This window comes from Lissotriton vulgaris, chromosome 1_1 (assembly GCF_964263255.1).
Source record: "Lissotriton vulgaris chromosome 1_1, aLisVul1.2, whole genome shotgun sequence".
Classification (NCBI taxonomy): Eukaryota; Metazoa; Chordata; class Amphibia; order Caudata; family Salamandridae; genus Lissotriton; species Lissotriton vulgaris.
In genome coordinates this window covers 243,865,707-243,889,404 of record NC_141685.1, presented here as the reverse complement: position 1 = coordinate 243,889,404, position 23,698 = coordinate 243,865,707, and the positions used below count along the sequence as shown (strand labels likewise).

At 37.8% G+C, this 23,698-nt stretch overlaps 22 non-coding genes across 22 annotated transcripts; all 22 read left to right on the top strand.

Annotated features, from left to right (window-relative positions):
• Positions 1 to 409: 409 nt before the first annotated feature.
• Positions 410 to 481, top strand: TRNAC-GCA (transfer RNA cysteine (anticodon GCA)). The gene has a single exon. It is a non-coding gene; the product is annotated as a tRNA-Cys (tRNA).
• A 1,012-nt stretch (positions 482 to 1,493) lies between these two features.
• On the top strand, positions 1,494 to 1,565 carry TRNAC-GCA (transfer RNA cysteine (anticodon GCA)). Its single transcript has one exon. It is a non-coding gene; the product is annotated as a tRNA-Cys (tRNA).
• Positions 1,566 to 2,575: 1,010 nt separating this feature from the next.
• TRNAC-GCA (transfer RNA cysteine (anticodon GCA)) lies at positions 2,576 to 2,647 on the top strand. The gene has a single exon. It is a non-coding gene; the product is annotated as a tRNA-Cys (tRNA).
• Positions 2,648 to 3,659: 1,012 nt separating this feature from the next.
• Positions 3,660 to 3,731, top strand: TRNAC-GCA (transfer RNA cysteine (anticodon GCA)). The gene has a single exon. It is a non-coding gene; the product is annotated as a tRNA-Cys (tRNA).
• A 1,011-nt stretch (positions 3,732 to 4,742) lies between these two features.
• On the top strand, positions 4,743 to 4,814 carry TRNAC-GCA (transfer RNA cysteine (anticodon GCA)). Its single transcript has one exon. It is a non-coding gene; the product is annotated as a tRNA-Cys (tRNA).
• A 1,012-nt stretch (positions 4,815 to 5,826) lies between these two features.
• TRNAC-GCA (transfer RNA cysteine (anticodon GCA)) lies at positions 5,827 to 5,898 on the top strand. Its single transcript has one exon. It is a non-coding gene; the product is annotated as a tRNA-Cys (tRNA).
• A 1,012-nt stretch (positions 5,899 to 6,910) lies between these two features.
• Positions 6,911 to 6,982, top strand: TRNAC-GCA (transfer RNA cysteine (anticodon GCA)). Its single transcript has one exon. It is a non-coding gene; the product is annotated as a tRNA-Cys (tRNA).
• Positions 6,983 to 7,993: 1,011 nt separating this feature from the next.
• On the top strand, positions 7,994 to 8,065 carry TRNAC-GCA (transfer RNA cysteine (anticodon GCA)). The gene has a single exon. It is a non-coding gene; the product is annotated as a tRNA-Cys (tRNA).
• Positions 8,066 to 9,077: 1,012 nt separating this feature from the next.
• TRNAC-GCA (transfer RNA cysteine (anticodon GCA)) lies at positions 9,078 to 9,149 on the top strand. Its single transcript has one exon. It is a non-coding gene; the product is annotated as a tRNA-Cys (tRNA).
• A 1,012-nt stretch (positions 9,150 to 10,161) lies between these two features.
• On the top strand, positions 10,162 to 10,233 carry TRNAC-GCA (transfer RNA cysteine (anticodon GCA)). Its single transcript has one exon. It is a non-coding gene; the product is annotated as a tRNA-Cys (tRNA).
• A 1,011-nt stretch (positions 10,234 to 11,244) lies between these two features.
• Positions 11,245 to 11,316, top strand: TRNAC-GCA (transfer RNA cysteine (anticodon GCA)). Its single transcript has one exon. It is a non-coding gene; the product is annotated as a tRNA-Cys (tRNA).
• A 1,011-nt stretch (positions 11,317 to 12,327) lies between these two features.
• TRNAC-GCA (transfer RNA cysteine (anticodon GCA)) lies at positions 12,328 to 12,399 on the top strand. Its single transcript has one exon. It is a non-coding gene; the product is annotated as a tRNA-Cys (tRNA).
• A 1,011-nt stretch (positions 12,400 to 13,410) lies between these two features.
• Positions 13,411 to 13,482, top strand: TRNAC-GCA (transfer RNA cysteine (anticodon GCA)). The gene has a single exon. It is a non-coding gene; the product is annotated as a tRNA-Cys (tRNA).
• A 1,012-nt stretch (positions 13,483 to 14,494) lies between these two features.
• Positions 14,495 to 14,566, top strand: TRNAC-GCA (transfer RNA cysteine (anticodon GCA)). Its single transcript has one exon. It is a non-coding gene; the product is annotated as a tRNA-Cys (tRNA).
• Positions 14,567 to 15,577: 1,011 nt separating this feature from the next.
• TRNAC-GCA (transfer RNA cysteine (anticodon GCA)) lies at positions 15,578 to 15,649 on the top strand. Its single transcript has one exon. It is a non-coding gene; the product is annotated as a tRNA-Cys (tRNA).
• A 1,012-nt stretch (positions 15,650 to 16,661) lies between these two features.
• Positions 16,662 to 16,733, top strand: TRNAC-GCA (transfer RNA cysteine (anticodon GCA)). The gene has a single exon. It is a non-coding gene; the product is annotated as a tRNA-Cys (tRNA).
• A 1,012-nt stretch (positions 16,734 to 17,745) lies between these two features.
• On the top strand, positions 17,746 to 17,817 carry TRNAC-GCA (transfer RNA cysteine (anticodon GCA)). The gene has a single exon. It is a non-coding gene; the product is annotated as a tRNA-Cys (tRNA).
• A 1,012-nt stretch (positions 17,818 to 18,829) lies between these two features.
• On the top strand, positions 18,830 to 18,901 carry TRNAC-GCA (transfer RNA cysteine (anticodon GCA)). Its single transcript has one exon. It is a non-coding gene; the product is annotated as a tRNA-Cys (tRNA).
• Positions 18,902 to 19,913: 1,012 nt separating this feature from the next.
• TRNAC-GCA (transfer RNA cysteine (anticodon GCA)) lies at positions 19,914 to 19,985 on the top strand. The gene has a single exon. It is a non-coding gene; the product is annotated as a tRNA-Cys (tRNA).
• Positions 19,986 to 20,997: 1,012 nt separating this feature from the next.
• Positions 20,998 to 21,069, top strand: TRNAC-GCA (transfer RNA cysteine (anticodon GCA)). Its single transcript has one exon. It is a non-coding gene; the product is annotated as a tRNA-Cys (tRNA).
• A 1,012-nt stretch (positions 21,070 to 22,081) lies between these two features.
• On the top strand, positions 22,082 to 22,153 carry TRNAC-GCA (transfer RNA cysteine (anticodon GCA)). Its single transcript has one exon. It is a non-coding gene; the product is annotated as a tRNA-Cys (tRNA).
• A 1,011-nt stretch (positions 22,154 to 23,164) lies between these two features.
• TRNAC-GCA (transfer RNA cysteine (anticodon GCA)) lies at positions 23,165 to 23,236 on the top strand. Its single transcript has one exon. It is a non-coding gene; the product is annotated as a tRNA-Cys (tRNA).
• The last annotated feature ends 462 nt before the right edge of the window (positions 23,237 to 23,698 follow it).

The following is a 23,698-nucleotide window of genomic DNA, read 5'->3' as shown; positions in this document are numbered from 1 at the left end:
GTTTGGGTGTTCCTTCCAAATACCGAATTGTAGTGGTATGTAGAAATGTTTTTCCATCGTAATTTGGCCAAAAAACTATCATACTTCACCACCATCTCGGTGATTGTGGTAACCAATCATCAAATGATAATGTGTCACGTAAAAACCTCTTCCCCTTTAAGAATGTTTCAAAACAATCATTGTATGTAGAGGCATTGGTCTTATGTACCACTGCCTATTCAAATAAAATAGCAATGAAACAAATTAATCCGTTTTTTAAATGATACAGCTTTCCTTTAATAAATAATATTAACTACTACTTCTCCTGTTCCACAGTTTCAAGCCTGTACTTTCCGGCACAACTTAGCATGATCCTCTCACTCTTTCATGATGTACTGATATTATGTCATTCTGATTTTACTGAAAAGCTGGGGATATAGCTCAGTGGTAGAGTATTTGACTGCAGATCAAGAGGTCCCTGGTTCAAATCCGGGTGTCCCCTCAGACTATTTTGATTCTGTTGTTTGTAGTTGGGACTTTTCATCAATTCCTTTTGGATCATCTTTGACAGAGTCAGTGTTCCCTTGGTTATTGCACTTTAATAGCATTACATAGTTTGCTGCTCAAAACCTGTGAGTAAATGGAGTTTTAGCACTCGGCTTGGTATTCCCTTTGGGAAATTTCTGAAAGATCATTGATCTATTTTGGAATTTGGCTCTTCCTTATACAGCACTAAAGAAAGGGAATGGACTATGAAACAAATTGACAAATTTGTTATACTGTTTGGTGCTCTCTTGAATCGCACTAAAGAAATGGCTTAGAATACTGTGCAGTGATGCAGTCAGTCTATTTCTCATTTCACCTGTATCCTCAGTCTTACATATATTCCACCTTTTCCCTGTGCAATAAAAGTATGTGCTTGTTTGAAGCACTTCATTTTTGTGCAACGTAGGAACTATTTAATTTCTCCTTGAAAGCTCTGCCTACGTGCAAGATGTTCAAACCCTCGTTGCAGTTGCAAGAAGGCTGGTCTGAAGAATCAGGCCAGTTGCAAGCACAAAGTGGCTTTTTTTGATGTATTAAATCGAAGGTACTTGAAAGGGGTGTTTGGGTGTTCCTTCCAAATACCGAATTGTAGTGGTATGTAGAAATGTTTTTCCTCTGTAATTTGGCCAAAAAACAATCATACTTCACCACCATCTCGGTGATTGTGGTAACCAATCATCAAATGATAATGTGTCACATAAAAACCTCTTCCCCTTTAAGAATGTTTCAAAACAATCATTGTATGTAGAGGCATTGGTCTTATGTACCACTGCCTATTCAAATAAAATAGCAATGAAACAAATTAATCTGTTTTTTAAATGATCCAGTTTTACTTTAATAAATAATATTCGGGACTACTTCTCCTGTTCCACAGTTTCAAGCCTGTACTTTCCGGCACAACTTAGCATGATCCTCTCACTCTTTCATGATGTACTGATATTATGTCATTCTGATTTTACTGAAAAGCTGGGGATATAGCTCAGTGGTAGAGCATTTGACGGCAGATCAAGAGGTCCCTGGTTCAAATCCAGGTGTCCCCTCAGACTATTTTGATTCTGTTGTTTGTAGTTGGGACTTTTCATCAATTCCTTTTGGATCATCTTTGACAGTCAGTGTTCCCTTGGATATTGCACTTTCATATCATTACAGAGTTTGCTGCTCAAAACCTGTTAGTAAATGCAGTTTTAACACTCGGCTTGGTGTTCCATTTGGGAACTTTCTGAAAGATCATTGATCTATTTTGGAATTTGGCTCTTCCTTTTACAGCACTAAAGAAAGGGAATGGACTATGAAATAAATTGACAAATTTGTTATACTGTTTGGTGCTTTCTTGAATCGCACTAAAGAAATGGCTTAGAATACTGTGCAGTGATGCAGTCCGTCTATTTCTCATTTCACCTGTGTCCTCAGTCTTACATATATTCCACCTTTTCCCTGTGCATTAAAAGTATGTGCTTGTTTGAAGCACTTCATTTTTGTGCAACGTAGGAACTATTTAATTTCTCCTTGAAAGCTCTGCCTACGTGCAAGATGTTCAAACCCTCGTTGCAGTTGCAAGAAGGCTGGTCTGAAGAATCAGGCCAGTTGCAAGCACAAAGTGGCTTTTTTTGATGTATTAAATCGAAGGTACTTGAAAGGGGTGTTTGGGTGTTCCTTCCAAATACCGAATTGTAGTGGTATGTAGAAATGTTTTTCCTCCGTAATTTGGCCAAAAAACAATCATACTTCACCACCATCTCGGTGATTGTGGTAACCAATCATCAAATGATAATGTGTCACGTAAAAACCTCTTCCCCTTTAAGAATGTTTCAAAACAATCATTGTATGTAGAGGCATTGGTCTTATGTACCACTGCCTTTTCAAATAAAATAGCAATGAAACAAATTAATCTGTTTTTTAAATGATCCAGTTTTACTTTAATAAATAATATTAAGGACTACTTCTCCTATTCCACAGTTTCAAGCCTGTACTTTCCGGCACAACTTAGCATGATCCTCTCACTCTTTCATGATGTACTGATATTATGTCATTCTGATTTTACTGAACTGCTGGGGATATAGCTCAGTGGTAGAGCATTTGACTGCAGATCAAGAGGTCCTTGGTTCAAATCCGGGTGTCCCCTCTGACTATTTTGATTCTGTTGTTTGTAGTTGGGACTTTTCATCAATTTCTTTTGGATCATCTTTGACAGAGTCAGTTTTCCCTTGGATATTGCACTTTAATATCATTACAGAGTTTGCTGCTCAAAACCTGTGAGTAAATGCAGTTTTAACACTCGGCTTGGTGTTCCATTTGGGAACTTTCTGAAAGATCATTGATCTATTTTGGAATTTGGCTCTTCCTTTTACAGCACTAAAGAAAGGGAATGGACTATGAAATAAATTGACAAATTTGTTATACTGTTTGGTGCTTTCTTGAATCGCACTAAAGAAATGGCTTAGAATACTGTGCAGCGATGCAGTCAGTCTATTTCTCATTTCACCTGTGTCCTCAGTCTTACATATATTCCACCTTTTCCCTGTGCATCCAAAGTATGTGCTTGTTTGAAGCACTTCATTTTTGTGCAACGTAGGAACTATTTAATTTCTCCTTAAATGCTCTGCCTACGTGCAAGATGTACGAACCATTGTTGCAGTTGCAAGAAGGCTGGCCTGAAGAATCAGGCCATTTGCAAGCACAAAGTGGCTTTTTCTGATGTTTTAAATCGAAGGTCTGTGAAAGGGGTGTTTGGGTGTACCTTCCAAATACCGAATTGTAGTGGTATGTAGAAATGTTTTTCCACCGTAATGTGGCCCAAAACAATCATACTTCATCACCATCTGAGTGATTGTGGTAACCAAACATGAAACATTAAGGTATCCCGTAAAAACCTCTTCCCCTTTGAGAATGTTTCAAAACAAACATTTTAAGTGCAGGCATTGGTCCTATGTACCACTGCGTATTCAAATAAAACACCAATCAAACAAATACATATATTTTTTTTAATGATCAGTTTTTCCTTTAATAAATAATATTAAGAACTACTTCTACAGTTCCACAGTTTCAAGGTTGTACTTTCCGGCACAACTTAGCATGATCCTCTCACTCTTTCATGATGTACTGATATATTGTCATTCTGATCTTAGCTGACAGCTGGGGATATAGCTCAGTGGTAGAGCATTTGACTGCAGATCAAGAGTTCCCTGGTTCAAATCCGGGTGTCCCCTCATACTATTTTGAATCTGCTGTTTGTAGTTGGGAATTTTCATGAATCCCATTTGGATCATCTTTGACAGAGTCAGTGTTCCCTTGGATGTTACACTTTAATACCATTACAGTGTTGCTGATTAAAACTTGTGAGTAACTGCATTTTTTACACTGGGCTTGGTATTCCCTATGGGAAATTTCTGAAACATCATTGATCTATTTTGGAATTCGGCTCTACCTTTCACAGCTCTAAACAAAGGGAATGGACTATGAAACCAATTGACAAATTTGTTATACTGTTTGGTGCTCTCTTGAATCGCACTAAAGAAATGGCTTAGAATACTGGGCAGCTATGCAATCAATCTATTTCTCATTACACCTGTGTCCTCAGTCTTACATATATTCCATCTCTTCTCTGTCCATACAAAGTATGTGTTTGTTTGAAGCACTTCATTTTTGTGCAACTTAGGAACTATTTAATTTCTCCTTGAAAGCTCTGCCTACGTGCAAGATGTTCAAACCCTCGTTGCAGTTGCAAGAAGGCTGGTCTGAAGAATCAGGCCAGTTGCAAGCACAAAGTGGCTTTTTTTGATGTATTAAATCGAAGGTACTTGAAAGGGGTGTTTGGGTGTTCCTTCCACATACCGAATTGTAGTGGTATGTAGAAATGTTTTTCCTCCGTAATTTGGCCAAAAAACAATCATACTTCACCACCATCTCGGTGATTGAGGTAACCAATCATGAAATGATAATGTGTCACGTAAAAACCTCTTCCCCTTTAAGAATGTTTCAAAACAATCATTGTATGTAGAGGCATTGGTCTTATGTACCACTGCCTATTCAAATAAAATAGCAATGAAACAAATTAATCTGTTTTTTAAATGATCCAGTTTTACTTTAATAAATAATATTAAGGACTACTTCTCCTGTTCCACAGTTTCAAGCCTGTACTTTCCGGCACAACTTAGCATGATCCTCTCACTCTTTCATGATGTACTGATATTATGTCATTCTGATTTTACTGAAAAGCTGGGGATATAGCTCAGTGGTAGAGCATTTGACTGCAGATCAAGAGGTCCCTGGTTCAAATCCGGGTGTCCCCTCAGACTATTTTGATTCTGTTGTTTGTAGTTGGGACTTTTCATCAATTCCTTTTGGATCATCTTTGACAGAGTCAGTGTTCCCTTGGATATTGCACTTTAATATCATTACAGAGTTTGCTGCTCAAAACCTGTGAGTAAATGGAGTTTTAACACTCGGCTTGGTATTCCCTTTGGGAAATTTCTGAAAGATCATTGATCTATTTTGGAATTTGGCTCTTCCTTTTACAGCACTAAAGAAAGGGAATGGACTATGAAACAAATTGACAAATTTGTTATACTGTTTGATGCTTTCTTGAATCGCACTAAAGAAATGGCTTAGAATACTGTGCAGCGATGCAGTCAGTCTATTTCTCATTTCACCTGTGTCCTCAGTCTTACATATATTCCACCTTTTCCCTGTGCATTAAAAGTATGTGCTTGTTTGAAGCACTTCATTTTTGTGCAACGTAGGAACAATTTAATTTCTCCTTGAAAGCTCTGCCTACGTGCAAGATGTACAAACCCTCGTTGCAGTTGCAAGAAGGCTGGTCTGAAGAATCAGGCCAGTTGCAAGCACAAAGTGGCTTTTTTTGATGTATTAAATCGAAGGTACTTGAAAGAGGTGTTTGGGTGTTCCTTCCAAATACTGAATTGTAGTGGTATGTAGAAATGTTTTTCCTCCGTAATTTGGCCAAAAAACATTCATACTTCACCACCATCTCGGTGATTGTGGTAACCAATCATCAAATGATAATGTGTCATGTAAAAACCTCTTCCGCTTTAAGAATGTTTCAAAACAATCATTGTATGTAGAGGCATTGGTCTTATGTACCACTGCCTATTCAAATAAAATAGCAATGAAACAAATTAATCTGTTTTTTAAATGAGCCAGTTTTACTTTAATAAATAATATTAAGGACTACTTCTCCTGTTCCACAGTTTCAAGCCTGTACTTTCCGGCACAACTTAGCATGATCCTCTCACTCTTTCATGATGTACTGATATTATGTCATTCTGATTTTACTGAAAAGCTGGGGATATAGCTCAGTGGTAGAGCATTTGACTGCAGATCAAGAGGTCCCTGGTTCAAATCCGGGTGTCCCCTCAGACTATTTTGATTCTGTTGTTTGTAGTTGGGACTTTTCATCAATTCCTTTTGTATCATCTTTGACAAAGTCAGTGTTCCCTTGGATATTGCACTTTAATATCATTACAGAGTTTGCTGCTCAAAACCTGTGAGTAAATGCAGTTTTAACACTCGGCTTGGTGTTCCCTTCGGGAACTTTCTGAAAGATCATTGATCTATTTTGGAATTTGGCTCTTCCTTTTACAGCACGAGAGAAAGGGAATGGACTATGAAATAAATTGACAAATTTGTTATACTGTTTGGTGCTTTCTTGAATCGCACTAAAGAAATGGCTTAGAATACTGTGCAGCGATGCAGTCAGTCTATTTCTCATTTCACCTGTGTCCTCAGTCTTACATATATTCCACCTTTTCCCTGTGCATCCAAAGTATGTGCTTGTTTGAAGCACTTCATTTTTGTGCAACGTAGGAACTATTTAATTTCTCCTTAAATGCTCTGTCTACGTGCAAGATGTACGAACCATTGTTGCAGTTGCAAGAAGGCTGGCCTGAAGAATCAGGCCATTTGCAAGCACAAAGTGGCTTTTTCTGATGTTTTAAATCGAAGGTCCGTGAAAGGGGTGTTTGTGTGTACCTTCCAAATACCGAATTGTAGTGGTATGTAGAAATGTTTTTCCACCGTAATGTGGCCCAAAACAATCACACTTCATCACCATCTGAGTGATTGTGGTAACCAAACATGAAACAATAAGGTATCCCGTAAAAACCTCTTCCCCTTTGAGAATGTTTCAAAACAAACATTTTAAGTGCAGGCATTGGTCCTATGTACCACTGCCTACTCAAATAAAATACCAATCAAACAAATACATATATTTTTTTTAATGATCCATTTTTCCTTTAATAAATAATATTAAGAACTACTTCTACAGTTCCACAGTTTCAAGGTTGTACTTTCCGGCACAACTTAGCATGATCCTCTCACTCTTTCATGATGTACTGATATATTGTCATTCTGATGTTGGCTGACAGCTAGGGATATAGCTCAGTGGTAGAGCATTTGACTGCAGATCAAGAGGTCCCTGGTTCAAATCCGGGTGTCCCCTCATACTATTTTGAATCTGCAGTTTGTAGTTGGGAATTTTCATGAATCCCATTTGGATCATCTTTGACAGAGTCAGTGTTCCCTTGGATGTTACACTTTAATACCATTACAGTGTTGCTGATTAAAACTATTGAGTAACTTCATTTTTTACACTGGGCTTGGTATTCCCTATGGGAAATTTCTGAAACATCATTGATCTATTTTGGAATTCGGCTCTACCTTTCACAGCTCTAAACAAAGGGAATGGACTATGAAACCAATTGACAAATTTGTTATACTGTTTGGTGCTCTCTTGAATCGCACTAAAGAAATGGCTTAGAATACTGGGCAGCTATGCAATCAATCTATTTCTCATTACACATGTGTCCTCAGTCTTACATATATTCCATCTCTTCTCTGTCCATACAAAGTATGTGTTTGTTTGAAGCACTTCATTTTTGTGCAACTTAGGAACTATTTAATTTCTCCTTGAAAGCTCTGCCTACGTGCAAGATGTACAAACCCTCGTTGCAGTTGCAAGAAGGCTGGTCTGAAGAATCAGGCCAGTTGCAAGCACAAAGTGGCTTTTTTTGATGTATTAAATCGATGGTACTTGAAAGGGGTGTTTGGGTGTTCCTTCCAAATACCGAATTGTAGTGGTATGTAGAAATGGTTTTCCTCCGTAATTTGGCCAAAAAACATTCATACTTCATCACCATCTCGGTGATTGTGGTAACCAATCATCAAATGATAATGTGTCATGTAAAAACCTCTTCCGCTTTAAGAATGTTTCAAAACAATCATTGTATGTAGAGGCATTGGTCCTATGTACCACTGCCTATTCAAATAAAATAGCAATGAAACAAATTAATCTGTTTTTTAAATGATCCAGTTTTACTTTAATAAATAATATTAAGGACTACTTCTCCTGTTCCACAGTTTCAAGCCTGTACTTTCCGGCACAACTTAGCATGATCCTCTCACTCTTTCATGATGTACTGATATTATGTCATTCTAATTTTTCTGAAAAGCTGGGGATATAGCTCAGTGGTAGAGCATTGGACTGCAGATCAAGAGGTCCCTGGTTCAAATCCGGGTGTCCCCTCACACTACTTTGATTCTGTTGTTTGTAGTTGGGACTTTTCATCAATTCCTTTTGGATCATCTATTACAGAGTCAGTGTTCCCTTGGATATTGCACTTTAATAGCATTACCGAGTTTGCTGCTCAAAACCTGTGAGTAAATGCAGTTTTAACACTCGGCTTGGTGTTCCCTTTGGGAACTTTCTGAAAGATCATTGATCTTTTTTTGAATTTGGCTCTTCCTTTTACAGACCTAAAGAAAGGGAATGGACTATGAAACAAATTGACAAATTTGTTATACTGTTTGATGCTTTCTTGAATCGCACTAAAGAAATGGCTTAGAATACTGTGCAGCGATGCAGTCAGTCTATTTCTCATTTCACCTGTGTCCTCAGTCTTACATATATTCCACCTTTTCCCTGTGCATTAAAAGTATGTGCTTGTTTGAAGCACTTCATTTTTGTGCAACGTAGGAACAATTTAATTTCTCCTTGAAAGCTCTGCCTACGTGCAAGATGTACAAACCCTCGTTGCAGTTGCAAGAAGGCTGGTCTGAAGAATCAGGCCAGTTGCAAGCACAAAGTGGCTTTTTTTGATGTATTAAATCGAAGGTACTTGAAAGAGGTGTTTGGGTGTTCCTTCCAAATACTGAATTGTAGTGGTATGTAGAAATGTTTTTCCTCCGTAATTTGGCCAAAAAACATTCATACTTCACCACCATCTCGGTGATTGTGGTAACCAATCATCAAATGATAATGTGTCATGTAAAAACCTCTTCCGCTTTAAGAATGTTTCAAAACAATCATTGTATGTAGAGGCATTGGTCTTATGTACCACTGCCTATTCAAATAAAATAGCAATGAAACAAATTAATCTGTTTTTTAAATGAGCCAGTTTTACTTTAATAAATAATATTAAGGACTACTTCTCCTGTTCCACAGTTTCAAGCCTGTACTTTCCGGCACAACTTAGCATGATCCTCTCACTCTTTCATGATGTACTGATATTATGTCATTCTGATTTTACTGAAAAGCTGGGGATATAGCTCAGTGGTAGAGCATTTGACTGCAGATCAAGAGGTCCCTGGTTCAAATCCGGGTGTCCCCTCAGACTATTTTGATTCTGTTGTTTGTAGTTGGGACTTTTCATCAATTCCTTTTGTATCATCTTTGACAAAGTCAGTGTTCCCTTGGATATTGCACTTTAATATCATTACAGAGTTTGCTGCTCAAAACCTGTGAGTAAATGCAGTTTTAACACTCGGCTTGGTGTTCCCTTTGGGAACTTTCTGAAAGATCATTGATCTATTTTGGAATTTGGCTCTTCCTTTTACAGCACGAGAGAAAGGGAATGGACTATGAAATAAATTGACAAATTTGTTATACTGTTTGGTGCTTTCTTGAATCGCACTAAAGAAATGGCTTAGAATACTGTGCAGCGATGCAGTCAGTCTATTTCTCATTTCACCTGTGTCCTCAGTCTTACATATATTCCACCTTTTCCCTGTGCATCCAAAGTATGTGCTTGTTTGAAGCACTTCATTTTTGTGCAACGTAGGAACTATTTAATTTCTCCTTAAATGCTCTGTCTACGTGCAAGATGTACGAACCATTGTTGCAGTTGCAAGAAGGCTGGCCTGAAGAATCAGGCCATTTGCAAGCACAAAGTGGCTTTTTCTGATGTTTTAAATCGAAGGTCCGTGAAAGGGGTGTTTGTGTGTACCTTCCAAATACCGAATTGTAGTGGTATGTAGAAATGTTTTTCCACCGTAATGTGGCCCAAAACAATCATACTTCATCACCATCTGAGTGATTGTGGTAACCAAACATGAAACAATAAGGTATCCCGTAAAAACCTCTTCCCCTTTGAGAATGTTTCAAAACAAACATTTTAAGTGCAGGCATTGGTCCTATGTACCACTGCCTACTCAAATAAAATACCAATCAAACAAATACATATATTTTTTTTAATGATCCATTTTTCCTTTAATAAATAATATTAAGAACTACTTCTACAGTTCCACAGTTTCAAGGTTGTACTTTCCGGCACAACTTAGCATGATCCTCTCACTCTTTCATGATGTACTGATATATTGTCATTCTGATGTTGGCTGACAGCTAGGGATATAGCTCAGTGGTAGAGCATTTGACTGCAGATCAAGAGGTCCCTGGTTCAAATCCGGGTGTCCCCTCATACTATTTTGAATCTGCAGTTTGTAGTTGGGAATTTTCATGAATCCCATTTGGATCATCTTTGACAGAGTCAGTGTTCCCTTGGATGTTACACTTTAATACCATTACAGTGTTGCTGATTAAAACTATTGAGTAACTTCATTTTTTACACTGGGCTTGGTATTCCCTATGGGAAATTTCTGAAACATCGTTGATCTATTTTGGAATTCGGCTCTACCTTTCACAGCTCTAAACAAAGGGAATGGACTATGAAACCAATTGACAAATTTGTTATACTGTTTGGTGCTCTCTTGAATCGCACTAAAGAAATGGCTTAGAATACTGGGCAGCTATGCAATCAATCTATTTCTCATTACACATGTGTCCTCAGTCTTACATATATTCCATCTCTTCTCTGTCCATACAAAGTATGTGTTTGTTTGAAGCACTTCATTTTTGTGCAACTTAGGAACTATTTAATTTCTCCTTGAAAGCTCTGCCTACGTGCAAGATGTACAAACCCTCGTTGCAGTTGCAAGAAGGCTGGTCTGAAGAATCAGGCCAGTTGCAAGCACAAAGTGGCTTTTTTTGATGTATTAAATCGATGGTACTTGAAAGGGGTGTTTAGGTGTTCCTTCCAAATACCGAATTGTAGTGGTATGTAGAAATGGTTTTCCTCCGTAATTTGGCCAAAAAACATTCATACTTCATCACCATCTCGGTGATTGTGGTAACCAATCATCAAATGATAATGTGTCATGTAAAAACCTCTTCCGCTTTAAGAATGTTTCAAAACAATCATTGTATGTAGAGGCATTGGTCCTATGTACCACTGCCTATTCAAATAAAATAGCAATGAAACAAATTAATCTGTTTTTTAAATGATCCAGTTTTACTTTAATAAATAATATTAAGGACTACTTCTCCTGTTCCACAGTTTCAAGCCTGTACTTTCCGGCACAACTTAGCATGATCCTCTCACTCTTTCATGATGTACTGATATTATGTCATTCTAATTTTTCTGAAAAGCTGGGGATATAGCTCAGTGGTAGAGCATTGGACTGCAGATCAAGAGGTCCCTGGTTCAAATCCGGGTGTCCCCTCACACTATTTTGATTCTGTTGTTTGTAGTTGGGACTTTTCATCAATTCCTTTTGGATCATCTATTACAGAGTCAGTGTTCCCTTGGATATTGCACTTTAATAGCATTACCGAGTTTGCTGCTCAAAACCTGTGAGTAAATGCAGTTTTAACACTCGGCTTGGTGTTCCCTTTGGGAACTTTCTGAAAGATCATTGATCTTTTTTTGAATTTGGCTCTTCCTTTTACAGACCTAAAGAAAGGGAATGGACTATGAAACAAATTGACAAATTTGTTATACTGTTTGGTGCTTTCTTGAATCGCACTAAAGAAATGGCTTAGAATACTGTGCAGCGATGCAGTCAGTCTATTTCTCATTTCACCTGTGTCCTCAGTCTTACATATATTCCACCTTTTCCCTGTGCATTAAAAGTATGTGCTTGTTTGAAGCACTTCATTTTTGTGCAACGTAGGAACTATTTAATTTCTCCTTAAATGCTCTGCCTACGTGCAAGATGTACGAACCATTGTTGCAGTTGCAAGAAGGCTGGCCTGAAGAATCAGGCCATTTGCAAGCACAAAGTGGCTTTTTCTGATGTTTTAAATCGAAGGTCCGTGAAAGGGGTGTTTGGGTGTACCTTCCAAATACCGAATTGCAGTGGTATGTAGAAATGTTTTTCCACCGTAATGTGGCCCAAAACAATCATACTTCATCACCATCTGAGTGATTGTGGTAACCAAACATGAAACAATAAGGTATCCCGTAAAAACCTCTTCCCCTTTGAGAATGTTTCAAAACAAACATTTTAAGTGCAGGCATTGGTCCTATGTACCACTGCCTATTCAAATAAAATACCAATCAAACAAATACATATATTTTTTTAATGATCCATTTTTCCTTTAATAAATAATATTAAGAACTACTTCTACAGTTCCACAGTTTCAAGGTTGTACTTTCCGGCACAACTTAGCATGATCCTCTCACTCTTTCATGATGTACTGATATATTGTCATTCTGAAGTTGGCTGACAGCTAGGGATATAGCTCAGTGGTAGAGTATTTGACTGCAGATCAAGAGGTCCCTGGTTCAAATCCGGGTGTCCCCTCATACTATTTTGAATCTGCAGTTTGTAGTTGGGAATTTTCATGAATCCCATTTGGATCATCTTTGACAGAGTCAGTGTTCCCTTGGATGTTACACTTTAATACCATTACAGTGTTGCTGATTAAAACTATTGAGTAACTTCATTTTTTACACTGGGCTTGGTATTCCCTATGGGAAATTTCTGAAACATCATTGATCTATTTTGGAATTCGGCTCTACCTTTCACAGCTCTAAACAAAGGGAATGGACTATGAAACCAATTGACAAATTTGTTATACTGTTTGGTGCTCTCTTGAATCGCACTAAAGAAATGGCTTAGAATACTGGGCAGCTATGCAATCAATCTATTTCTCATTACACCTGTGTCCTCAGTCTTACATATATTCAATCTCTTCTCTGTCCATACAAAGTATGTGTTTGTTTGAAGCACTTCATTTTTGTGCAACTTAGGAACTATTTAATTTCTCCTTGAAAGCTCTGCCTACGTGCAATATGTACAAACCCTCGTTGCAGTTGCAAGAAATCTGGTCTGAAGAATCAGGCCAGTTGCAAGCACAAAGTGGCTTTTTTTGATGTATTAAATCGAAGGTACTTGAAAGGGGTGTTTGGGTGTTCCTTCCAAATACCGAATTGTAGTGGTATGTAGAAATGGTTTTCCTCCGTAATTTGGCCAAAAAACATTCATACTTCATCACCATCTCGGTGATTGTGGTAACCAATCATCAAATGATAATGTGTCATGTAAAAACCTCTTCCGCTTTAAGAATGTTTCAAAACAATCATTGTATGTAGAGGCATTGGTCTTATGTACCACTGCCTATTCAAATAAAATAGCAATGAAACAAATTAATCTGTTTTTTAAATGATCCAGTTTTACTTTAATAAATAATATTAAGGACTACTTCTCCTGTTCCACAGTTTCAAGCCTGTACTTTCCGGCACAACTTAGCATGATCCTCTCACTCTTTCATGATGTACTGATATTATGTCATTCTAATATTTCTGAAAAGCTGGGGATATAGCTCAGTGGTAGAGCATTTGACTGCAGATCAAGAGGTCCCTGGTTCAAATCCGGGTGTCCCCTCACACTATTTTGATTCTGTTGTTTGTAGTTGGGACTTTTCATCAATTCCTTTTGGATCATCTATGACAGAGTCAGTGTTCCCTTGGATATTGCACTTTAATAGCATTACCGAGTTTGCTGCTCAAAACCTGTGAGTAAATGCAGTTTTAACACTCGGCTTGGTGTTCCCTTTGGGAACTTTCTGAAAGATCATTGATCTTTTTTTGAATTTGGCTCTTCCTTTTACAGACCTAAAGAAAGGGAATGGACTATGAAACAAATTGACAAATTTGTTATACTGTTTGGTGCTTTCTTGAATCGCACTAAAGAAATGGCTTAGAATACTGTGCAGCGATGCAGTCAGTCTATTTCTCATTTCACCTGTGTCCTCAGTCTTACATATATTCCACCTTTTCCCTGTGCATTAAAAGTATGTGCTTGTTTGAAGCACTTCATTTTTGTGCAACGTAGGAACTATTTAATTTCTCCTTAAATGCTCTGCCTACGTGCAAGATGTACGAACCATTGTTGCAGTTGCAAGAAGGCTGGCCTGAAGAATCAGGCCATTTGCAAGCACAAAGTGGCTTTTTCTGATGTTTTAAATCGAAGGTTCGTGAAAAGGGTGTTTGGGTGTACCTTCCAAATACCGAATTGCAGTGGTATGTAGAAATGTTTTTCCACCGTAATGTGGCCCAAAACAATCATACTTCATCACCATCTGAGTGATTGTGGTAACCAAACATGAAACAATAAGGTATCCCGTAAAAACCTCTTCCCCTTTTTAGAATGTTTCAAAACAAACATTTTAAGTGCAGGCATTGGTCCTATGTACCACTGCCTATTCAAATAAAATACCAATCAAACAAATACATATATTTTTTTAATGATCCATTTTTCCTTTAATAAATAATATTAAGAACTACTTCTACAGTTCCACAGTTTCAAGGTTGTACTTTCCGGCACAACTTAGCATGATCCTCTCACTCTTTCATGATGTACTGATATATTGTCATTCTGATGTTGGCTGACAGCTAGGGATATAGCTCAGAGGTAGAGCATTTGACTGCAGATCAAGGGGTCCCTGGTTCAAATCCGGGTGTCCCCTTATACTATTTTGAATCTGCTGTTTGTAGTTGGGAATTTTCATGAATCCCATTTGGATCATCTTTGACAGAGTCAGTGTTCCCTTGGATGTTACACTTTAATACCATTACAGTGTTGCTGATTAAAACTTGTGAGTAACTGCATTTTTTACACTGGGCTTGGTATTCCCTATGGGAAATTTCTGAAACATCATTGATCTATTTTGGAATTCGGCTCTACCTTTCACAGCTCTAAACAAAGGGAATGGACTATGAAACCAATTGACAAATTTGTTATACTGTTTGGTGCTCTCTTGAACCGCACTAAAGAAATGGCTTAGAATACTGGGCAGCTATGCAATCAATCTATTTCTCATTACACCTGTGTCCTCAGTCTTACATATATTCCATCTCTTCTCTGTCCATACAAAGTATGTGTTTGTTTGAAGCACTTCATTTTTGTGCAACTTAGGAACTATTTAATTCCTCCTTGAAAGCTCTGCCTACGTGCAAGATGTACAAACCCTCGTTGCAGTTGCAAGAAGGCTGGTCTGAAGAATCAGGCCAGTTGCAAGCACAAAGTGGCTTTTTTTGATGTATTAAATCGAAGGTACTTGAAAGGGGTGTTTGGGTGTTCCTTCCAAATACCGAATTGTAGTGGTATGTAGAAATGTTTTTCCATCGTAATTTGGCCAAAAAACTATCATACTTCACCACCATCTCGGTGATTGTGGTAACCAATCATCAAATGATAATGTGTCACATAAAAACCTCTTCCCCTTTAAGAATGTTTCAAAACAATCATTGTATGTAGAGGCATTGGTCTTATGTACCACTGCCTATTCAAATAAAATAGCAATGAAACAAATTAATCCGTTTTTTAAATGATACAGCTTTCCTTTAATAAATAATATTAACTACTACTTCTCCTGTTCCACAGTTTCAAGCCTGTACTTTCCGGCACAACTTAGCATGATCCTCTCACTCTTTCATGATGTACTGATATTATGTCATTCTGATTTTACTGAAAAGCTGGGGATATAGCTCAGTGGTAGAGTATTTGACTGCAGATCAAGAGGTCCCTGGTTCAAATCCGGGTGTCCCCTCAGACTATTTTGATTCTGTTGTTTGTAGTTGGGACTTTTCATCAATTCCTTTCGGATCATCTTTGACAGAGTCAGTGTTCCCTTGGTTATTGCACTTTAATAGCATTACATAGTTTGCTGCTCAAAACCTGTGAGTAAATGGAGTTTTAGCACTCGGCTTGGTATTCCCTTTGGGAAATTTCTGAAAGATCATTGATCTATTTTGGAATTTGGCTCTTCCTTATACAGCACTAAAGAAAGGGAATGGACTATGAAACAAATTGACAAATTTGTTATACTGTTTGGTGCTCTCTTGAATCGCACTAAAGAAATGGCTTAGAATACTGTGCAGTGATGCAGTCAGTCTATTTCTCATTTCACCTGTATCCTCAGTCTTACATATATTCCACCTTTTCCCTGTGCATTAAAAGTATGTGCTTGTTTGAAGCACTTCATTTTTGTGCAACGTAGGAACTATTTAATTTCTCCTTGAAAGCTCTGCCTACGTGCAAGATGTTCAAACCCTCGTTGCAGTTGCAAGAAGGCTGGTCTGAAGAATCAGGCCAGTTGCAAGCACAAAGTGGCTTTTTTTGATGTATTAAATCGAAGGTACTTGAAAGGGGTGTTTGGGTGTTCCTTCCAAATACCGAATTGTAGTGGTATGTAGAAATGTTTTTCCTCCGTAATTTGGCCAAAAAACAATCATACTTCACCACCATCTCGGTGATTGTGGTAACCAATCATCAAATGATAATGTGTCACGTAAAAACCTCTTCCCCTTTAAGAATGTTTCACAACAATCATTGTATGTAGAGGCATTGGTCTTATGTACCACTGCCTTTTCAAATAAAATAGCAATGAAACAAATTAATCTGTTTTTTAAATGATCCAGTTTTACTTTAATAAATAATATTAAGGACTACTTCTCCTGTTCCACAGTTTCAAGCCTGTACTTTCCGGCACAACTTAGCATGATCCTCTCACTCTTTCATGATGTACTGATATTATGTCATTCTGATTTTACTGAAAAGCTGGGGATATAGCTCAGTGGTAGAGCATTTGACTGCAGATCAAGAGGTCCCTGGTTCAAATCCGGGTGTCCCCTCTGACTATTTTGATTCTGTTGTTTGTAGTTGGGACTTTTCATCAATTTCTTTTGGATCATCTTTGACAGAGTCAGTGTTCCCTTGGATATTGCACTTTAATATCATTACAGAGTTTGCTGCTCAAAACCTGTGAGTAAATGCAGTTTTAACACTCGGGTTGGTGTTCCATTTGGGAACTTTCTGAAAGATCATTGATCTATTTTGGAATTTGGCTCTTCCTTTTACAGCACTAAAGAAAGGGAATGGACTATGAAATAAATTGACAAATTTGTTATACTGTTTGGTGCTTTCTTGAATCGCACTAAAGAAATGGCTTAGAATACTGTGCAGCGATGCAGTCAGTCTATTTCTCATTTCACCTGTGTCCTCAGTCTTACATATATTCCACCTTTTCCCTGTGCATCCAAAGTATGTGCTTGTTTGAAGCACTTCATTTTTGTGCAACGTAGGAACTATTTAATTTCTCCTTAAATGCTCTGCCTACGTGCAAGATGTACGAACCATTGTTGCAGTTGCAAGAAGGCTGGCCTGAAGAATCAGGCCATTTGCAAGCACAAAGTGGCTTTTTCTGATGTTTTAAATCGAAGGTCTGTGAAAGGGGTGTTTGGGTGTACCTTCCAAATACCGAATTGTAGTGGTATGTAGAAATGTTTTTCCACCGTAATGTGGCCCAAAACAATCATACTTCATCACCATCTGAGTGATTGTGGTAACCAAACATGAAACAATAAGGTATCCCGTAAAAACCTCTTCCCCTTTGAGAATGTTTCAAAACAAACATTTTAAGTGCAGGCATTGGTCCTATGTACCACTGCCTATTCAAATAAAATACCAATCAAACAAATACATATATTTTTTTTAATGATCGATTTTTCCTTTAATAAATAATATTAAGAACTACTTCTACAGTTCCACAGTTTCAAGGTTGTACTTTCCGGCACAACTTAGCATGATCCTCTCACTCTTTCATGATGTACTGATATATTGTCATTCTGATCTTGGCTGACAGCTGGGGATATAGCTCAGTGGTAGAGCATTTGACTGCAGATCAAGAGGTCCCTGGTTCAAATCCGGGTGTCCCCTCATACTATTTTGAATCTGCTGTTTGTAGTTGGGAATTTTCATGAATCCCATTTGGATCATCTTTGACAGAGTCAGTGTTCCCTTGGATGTTACATTTTAATACCATTACAGTGTTGCTGATTAAAACTTGTGAGTAACTGCATTTTTTACACTGGGCTTGGTATTCCCTATGGGAAATTTCTGAAACATCATTGATCTATTTTGGAATTCGGCTCTACCTTTCACAGCTCTAAACAAAGGGAATGGACTATGAAACCAATTGACAAATTTGTTATACTGTTTGGTGCTCTCTTGAATCGCACTAAAGAAATGGCTTAGAATACTGGGCAGCTATGCAATCAATCTATTTCTCATTACACCTGTGTCCTCAGTCTTACATATATTCCATCGCCTCTCTGTCCATACAAAGTATGTGTTTGTTTGAAGAACTTCATTTTTGTGCAACTTAGGAACTATTTAATTTTCTCCTTGAAAGCTCTGCCTACGTGCAAGATGTACAAACCCTCGTTGCGGTTGCAAGAAGGCTGGTCTGAAGAATCAGGCCAGTTGCAAGCACAAAGTGGCTTTTTTTGATGTATTAAATCGAAGGTACTTGAAAGGGGTGTTTGGGTGTTCCTTCCAAATACCGAATTGTAGTGGTATGTAGAAATGTTTTTCCATCGTAATTTGGCCAAAAAACAATCATACTTCACCACCATCTCGGTGATTGTGATAACCAATCATCAAATGATAATGTGTCACGTAAAAACCTCTTCCCCTTTAAGAATGTTTCAAAACAATCATTGTATGTAGAGGCATTGGTCCTATGTACCACTGCCTATTCAAATAAAATAGCAATGAAACAAATTAATCAGTTTTTTAAATGATACAGCTTTCCTTTAATAAATAATATTAACTACTACTTATCCTGTTCCACAGTTTCAAGCCTGTACTTTCCGGCACAACTTAGCATGATCCTCTCACTCTTTCATGATGTACTGATATTATGTCATTCTAATTTTACTGAAAAGCTGGGGATATAGCTCAGTGGTAGAGTATTTGACTGCAGATCAAGAGGTCCCTTGTTCAAATCCGGGTGTCCCCTCAGACTATTTTGATTCTGTTGTTTGTAGTTGGGACTTTTCATCAATTCCTTTTGGATCATCTTTGACAGAGTCAGTGTTCCCTTGGTTATTGCACTTTAATAGCATTACATAGTTTGCTGCTCAAAACCTGTGAGTAAATGGAGTTTTAGCACTCGGCTTGGTATTCCCTTTGGGAAATTTCTGAAAGATCATTGATCTATTTTGGAATTTGGCTCTTCCTTATACAGCACTAAAGAAAGGGAATGGACTATGAAACAAATTGACAAATTTGTTATACTGTTTGGTGCTCTCTTGAATCGCACTAAAGAAATGGCTTAGAATACTGTGCAGCGATGCAGTCAGTCTATTTCTCATTTCACCTGTGTCCTCAGTCTTACATATATTCCACCTTTTCCCTGTGCATTAAAAGTATGTGCTTGTTTGAAGCACTTCATTTTTGTGCAACGTAGGAACTATTTAATTTCTCCTTGAAAGCTCTGCCTACGTGCAATATGTTCAAACCCTCGTTGCAGTTGCAAGAAGGCTGGTCTGAAGAATCAGGCCAGTTGCAAGCACAAAGTGGCTTTTTTTGATGTATTAAATCGAAGGTACTTGAAAGGGGTGTTTGGGTGTTCCTTCCAAATACCGAATTGTAGTGGTATGTAGAAATGTTTTTCCTCCGTAATTTGGCCAAAAAACAATCATACTTCACCACCATCTCGGTGATTGAGGTAACCAATCATGAAATGATAATGTGTCACGTAAAAACCTCTTCCCCTTTAAGAATGTTTCAAAACAATCATTGTATATAGAGGCATTGGTCTTATGTACCACTGCCTATTCAAATAAAATAGCAATGAAACAAATTAATCTGTTTTTTAAATGATCCAGTTTTACTTTAATAAATAATATTAAGGACTACTTCTCCTGTTCCACAGTTTCAAGCCTGTACTTTCCGGCACAACTTAGCATGATCCTCTCACTCTTTCATGATGTACTGATATTATGTCATTCTGATTTTACTGAAAAGCTGGGGATATAGCTCAGTGGTAGAGCATTTGACTGCAGATCAAGAGGTCCCTGGTTCAAATCCGGGTGTCCCCTCAGACTATTTTGATTCTGTTGTTTGTAGTTGGGACTTTTCATCAATTCCTTTTGGATCATCTTTGACAGAGTCAGTGTTCCCTTGGATATTGCACTTTAATATCATTACAGAGTTTGCTGCTCAAAACCTGTGAGTAAATGGAGTTTTAACACTCGGCTTGGTATTCCCTTTGGGAAATTTCTGAAAGATCATTGATCTATTTTGGAATTTGGCTCTTCCTTTTACAGCACTAAAGAAAGGGAATGGACTATGAAACAAATTGACAAATTTGTTATACTGTTTGATGCTTTCTTGAATCGCACTAAAGAAATGGCTTAGAATACTGTGCAGCGATGCAGTCAGTCTATTTCTCATTTCACCTGTGTCCTCAGTCTTACATATATTCCACCTTTTCCCTGTGCATTAAAAGTATGTGCTTGTTTGAAGCACTTCATTTTTGTGCAACGTAGGAACAATTTAATTTCTCCTTGAAAGCTCTGCCTACGTGCAAGATGTACAAACCCTCGTTGCAGTTGCAAGAAGGCTGGTCTGAAGAATCAGGCCAGTTGCAAGCACAAAGTGGCTTTTTTTGATGTATTAAATCGAAGGTACTTGAAAGAGGTGTTTGGGTGTTCCTTCCAAATACTGAATTGTAGTGGTATGTAGAAATGTTTTTCCTCCGTAATTTGGCCAAAAAACATTCATACTTCACCACCATCTCGGTGATTGTGGTAACCAATCATCAAATGATAATGTGTCATGTAAAAACCTCTTCCGCTTTAAGAATGTTTCAAAACAATCATTGTATGTAGAGGCATTGGTCTTATGTACCACTGCCTATTCAAATAAAATAGCAATGAAACAAATTAATCTGTTTTTTAAATGAGCCAGTTTTACTTTAATAAATAATATTAAGGACTACTTCTCCTGTTCCACAGTTTCAAGCCTGTACTTTCCGGCACAACTTAGCATGATCCTCTCACTCTTTCATGATGTACTGATATTATGTCATTCTGATTTTACTGAAAAGCTGGGGATATAGCTCAGTGGTAGAGCATTTGACTGCAGATCAAGAGGTCCCTGGTTCAAATCCGGGTGTCCCCTCAGACTATTTTGATTCTGTTGTTTGTAGTTGGGACTTTTCATCAATTCCTTTTGTATCATCTTTGACAAAGTCAGTGTTCCCTTGGATATTGCACTTTAATATCATTACAGAGTTTGCTGCTCAAAACCTGTGAGTAAATGCAGTTTTAACACTCGGCTTGGTGTTCCCTTTGGGAACTTTCTGAAAGATCATTGATCTATTTTGGAATTTGGCTCTTCCTTTTACAGCACGAGAGAAAGGGAATGGACTATGAAATAAATTGACAAATTTGTTATACTGTTTGGTGCTTTCTTGAATCGCACTAAAGAAATGGCTTAGAATACTGTGCAGCGATGCAGTCAGTCTATTTCTCATTTCACCTGTGTCCTCAGTCTTACATATATTCCACCTTTTCCCTGTGCATCCAAAGTATGTGCTTGTTTGAAGCACTTCATTTTTGTGCAACGTAGGAACTATTTAATTTCTCCTTAAATGCTCTGTCTACGTGCAAGATGTACGAACCATTGTTGCAGTTGCAAGAAGGCTGGCCTGAAGAATCAGGCCATTTGCAAGCACAAAGTGGCTTTTTCTGATGTTTTAAATCGAAGGTCCGTGAAAGGGGTGTTTGTGTGTACCTTCCAAATACCGAATTGTAGTGGTATGTAGAAATGTTTTTCCACCGTAATGTGGCCCAAAACAATCATACTTCATCACCATCTGAGTGATTGTGGTAACCAAACATGAAACAATAAGGTATCCCGTAAAAACCTCTTCCCCTTTGAGAATGTTTCAAAACAAACATTTTAAGTGCAGGCATTGGTCCTATGTACCACTGCCTACTCAAATAAAATACCAATCAAACAAATACATATATTTTTTTTAATGATCCATTTTTCCTTTAATAAATAATATTAAGAACTACTTCTACAGTTCCACAGTTTCAAGGTTGTACTTTCCGGCACAACTTAGCATGATCCTCTCACTCTTTCATGATGTACTGATATATTGTCATTCTGATGTTGGCTGACAGCTAGGGATATAGCTCAGTGGTAGAGCATTTGACTGCAGATCAAGAGGTCCCTGGTTCAAATCCGGGTGTCCCCTCATACTATTTTGAATCTGCAGTTTGTAGTTGGGAATTTTCATGAATCCCATTTGGATCATCTTTGACAGAGTCAGTGTTCCCTTGGATGTTACACTTTAATACCATTACAGTGTTGCTGATTAAAACTATTGAGTAACTTCATTTTTTACACTGGGCTTGGTATTCCCTATGGGAAATTTCTGAAACATCATTGATCTATTTTGGAATTCGGCTCTACCTTTCACAGCTCTAAACAAAGGGAATGGACTATGAAACCAATTGACAAATTTGTTATACTGTTTGGTGCTCTCTTGAATCGCACTAAAGAAATGGCTTAGAATACTGGGCAGCTATGCAATCAATCTATTTCTCATTACACATGTGTCCTCAGTCTTACATATATTCCATCTCTTCTCTGTCCATACAAAGTATGTGTTTGTTTGAAGCACTTCATTTTTGTGCAACTTAGGAACTATTTAATTTCTCCTTGAAAGCTCTGCCTACGTGCAAGATGTACAAACCCTCGTTGCAGTTGCAAGAAGGCTGGTCTGAAGAATCAGGCCAGTTGCAAGCACAAAGTGGCTTTTTTTGATGTATTAAATCGATGGTACTTGAAAGGGGTGTTTGGGTGTTCCTTCCAAATACCGAATTGTAGTGGTATGTAGAAATGGTTTTCCTCCGTAATTTGGCCAAAAAACATTCATACTTCATCACCATCTCGTTGATTGTGGTAACCAATCATCAAATGATAATGTGTCATGTAAAAACCTCTTCCGCTTTAAGAATGTTTCAAAACAATCATTGTATGTAGAGGCATTGGTCCTATGTACCACTGCCTATTCAAATAAAATAGCAATGAAACAAATTAATCTGTTTTTTAAATGATCCAGTTTTACTTTAATAAATAATATTAAGGACTACTTCTCCTGTTCCACAGTTTCAAGCCTGTACTTTCCGGCACAACTTAGCATGATCCTCTCACTCTTTCATGATGTACTGATATTATGTCATTCTAATTTTTCTGAAAAGCTGGGGATATAGCTCAGTGGTAGAGCATTTGACTGCAGATCAAGAGGTCCCTGGTTCAAATCCGGGTGTCCCCTCACACTATTTTGATTCTGTTGTTTGTAGTTGGGACTTTTCATCAATTCCTTTTGGATCATCTATTACAGAGTCAGTGTTCCCTTGGATATTGCACTTTAATAGCATTACCGAGTTTGCTGCTCAAAACCTGTGAGTAAATGCAGTTTTAACACTCGGCTTGGTGTTCCCTTTGGGAACTTTCTGAAAGATCATTGATCTTTTTTTGAATTTGGCTCTTCCTTTTACAGACCTAAAGAAAGGGAATGGACTATGAAACAAATTGACAAATTTGTTATACTGTTTGGTGCTTTCTTGAATCGCACTAAAGAAATGGCTTAGAATACTGTGCAGCGATGCAGTCAGTCTATTTCTCATTTCACCTGTGTCCTCAGTCTTACATATATTCCACCTTTTCCCTGTGCATTAAAAGTATGTGCTTGTTTGAAGGTCTTCATTTTTGTGCAACGTAGGAACTATTTAAT